Below are 3,281 nucleotides of genomic sequence, written 5' to 3' on the forward strand. Positions count from 1 at the left end.
GAAGGGAAACGATTGAAGTAAAGGCTTGCAGCATGTAGCATTATGTCAGGTGAAGTTTATAAGATTATCGATAAACGGATTACAAAGTTGTCACACTTGTTGAAGGAATGATAAGAAAAGAGTAGTCAATATTGTTTGTGGTCAGAGAATCAATAAATTTTCTTATGAAGAATTAATGAGTGTTAATTAACCAAGTCCAGATAAGATGTTGTAATTATGTTTTGTGTAACTTAGTACAAGGAAGGGAAGTCGTAGTTTCCGGGAAGAAAGTGACCCACTGAGGTTGAGCGGTATATATAGGAGGAATTAAGTGAGAGCAAGTTTAATTGTTAATCCAACATCAGAATGAGATTGTGATGGAAATCTAGAAGTTTCAAGAGTTCATGAAAGAAGGAAATTTGTCAGCAAAGACAAGTTAGAAGAATGAGTATGTTAGGGACTTGAAGTCAAAGAGAGATCAAGTGTTGGTCTAAGACGTTGATACAAGGATTGTTAGTTTGCTGAGTGAAGGAAATTCGGGGGCGAATTTCAATTTAAGGGGGGGAGAATGTAATATCCCATATTCCCTTAAATGCTCAATTAGTTGTCAGTTGAGATCAATTGAGTTCCTATGTAAATTATCTATTATCATTTGTAACAATTGGAGCTCCTATGTGCTCTAAATGTTGTCAATTGGGACCAACAGAGTAACCAGTGAAATCTAAAGGGGTTAATTATTAATAAGAGACAGACCAATATTAATAAGTACAAGAGAGGACATTTTTGGTAACATTAATAATTGGTCAATTGGTACTGGAAGATAAAATATCAATTGAGATATTTTATTACTACTTGATATTATATATTATATATATATATTATATAGTATATGTGTGGTGGAAAAGAAAAGAAGAAAATGATAAGAAGTAGTAGGAAGAGGATAAGAATAGAAGAAAAGAGAGTGAGAGATATCAGGAAGAAAGAGGAAAAGAGAAAGAGGAAGAAAAGAAAAGAGAGTGAGAGATATCAGGAAGAAAGAGGAAAAGAGAAAGAGGAAGAAGAGGAGAAGAAGAGGAAGGAAGAAGATGAAGGAAGAAGATGGAAATCTCAGGAAGAGCATGTTCATCATCTTCATCATCTCATCTTCATCATCAACAACTTCATCATCTTCTTCTACTAGGTGAGTTCTTAGATAGTTTTAGCATTAGGGGAAAATATCCTATGTTTGTGGGGTTAGGATTTGTGTGAATTTGTGATAAACTTGTTGTGTGCATACTCCCTATCCATGATATGTGTTGAAAAATCATGTTATGTGGAAATAGTAGGTAAAAATGGTATATGGAAAGGAAAATAAAAGAGGAATTAAGTAAGGAAAGAAGTTACTGAGAGAATTAATGGAAATTGGAATTTTTCCCTTTTTTTTAAGGTGTTAACCGGTTAACGGTATGAGGTAACCGGTTAACGCGTAGCAAAACTCACTTTCTGGGCAGTTTCGTGAGTGGTTAACCGGTTAGGTTAACCGGTTAACACTGAAACAGAATTAAATCTTCTATTTGTGCAGAATTTGTCACCAGTGGGGTTCGAACCCAGGACCTCCTCTGAAACTGTACATGCCTTACCACTAGGCTAGAGAGGTTGTTGTTGAATGCTTATGCAATGAATAAATATTAATCTAAATCTTGATTAAGATAGATTAATGAATTAATTGAGCATTATAGCTCCATTTTGGATGCGGACGGATGCGTTAGTAAGATAATGAAAAAGGCTATTATTATGATATCATATTATAGTATATTATGTGTCTTACAAATTAAATGAATTATATTTATGATGGGTGTTAAACATGGTTGATTGTGAAATAACATGACTAAAGATAACATAAATGACTATTATTATTGTTCCATGTTATAAAATAGTATGTGATTTATAAATGCCATGAATTTTATCATGATGAAAATTAAATATTGTTGTTATGTGAAAGGTGAAGTAACATGATTAAAACTCTACAAAGATGAGTGAGGAAACCTAGGAGAATGACGTGATTAATAACTTAGAAATATGATCTAGGTTATGGAACATATGTGATATATGTATGGGAATACGGTACTCATTCGTACGACGCTTATGTGAGGTCGTGGACGAATTGCTACCATGATTGAGAATGAGACGCATTGTATGGAACATGCCCTTATTATTATTTGTGTATTATGGTGAATGAAGTCACCTATGATTGATGAATTTGTTATGGTTCGTGGAACCAATGTTTTGTGGAACCGATCATGTATTCAGAATGTGTGTTTTTCTGTGGTGGTACACATCTCTATTGGTATGCTTAGATGAGTAAGCATTGGGATGTGGGACCAATGATTCGAGCCTCAATTGGGTTTGAGCCCCAACCATGGCGGACATGGGGGAAAGGTGGACACCTATGTGGGTTAGAGTCCCATACGGTGAAAGATACCCTAGGTGGGTTAGAGTCCCGTACGGGTGATGGTTCTTAAAAGTGGGTTTAAGTCCCATAGGGGAACCGGATATCCACCGCGAAAGTCGAATCATACGGACATGCGTGAACCAAGCCTTGGCCTAGACGTAGGTCCGGTTGGGGATCGATGTTGCGTGAATCTGAATAATGATCGTGGTTGAGTTATGAGAACTCAGATGCATGTTGCCATACAATTGCGAGATAGTTTCCCCATCGCTCAAGTCTTCGTTCCCTTGTTGACTTGAGTTGGATATGAGTTGAACATTGATTAGAACCCTATAGAGCCGAGTGGACCCATAGGATAGGAGAACTCACTGAGATTATTATCTCATCCCATCATTGTTGTTATTTTTTTTCAGGTATTCTTTACAGGTTGGATCTAAGAGAAACTGTTATGGATGTTTCAAGAGTTGCTGTTTAGCATAATCTTCCGCTGTGGAGTTGTGTGCAATGAAGATATTGTACATAGTTCTTAGATTTTTATTGTGTAGGCATTATTGTATAACATGTTCCAGTGATGTTTTAGTTTGGACATGTATACATATTGATGCCATTAGGCACTTATGTTGTGACAGTACCAAAATTTAACACTTGTATGATATTATTCTAGATATATATTATACGGGTTGTTACATTATATTTTTTTAATTATTTGTAATGTAATATCCCATATTCCCTTAAATGCTCAATTGAGTACATGTGTGCTATATCTTTTGTTAGTTGTAACAATTGGAGTTCCTATGTGCTCTAAATGTTGTCAATTGGGACCAATAGAGTAACCAGTGAACTCTGAAGGGATTAATTATTAATAAAGATACAT

General features: G+C 35.4%; 1 long non-coding RNA gene across 1 annotated transcript; it reads left to right on the forward strand.

Annotated features, from left to right (window-relative positions):
* Positions 1-1,018: 1,018 nt before the first annotated feature.
* LOC127112146 (uncharacterized) lies at positions 1,019-3,051 on the forward strand. Its single transcript, XR_007798648.1, has 2 exons — positions 1,019-1,159; positions 2,821-3,051. It is a non-coding gene; the product is annotated as an uncharacterized LOC127112146 (long non-coding RNA).
* Positions 3,052-3,281: the final 230 nt, after the last annotated feature.

The sequence above is a fragment of the Lathyrus oleraceus genome, unplaced genomic scaffold (assembly GCF_024323335.1).
Source record: "Lathyrus oleraceus cultivar Zhongwan6 unplaced genomic scaffold, CAAS_Psat_ZW6_1.0 chrUn0045, whole genome shotgun sequence".
Lineage (NCBI taxonomy): Eukaryota > Viridiplantae > Streptophyta > Magnoliopsida > Fabales > Fabaceae > Lathyrus > Lathyrus oleraceus.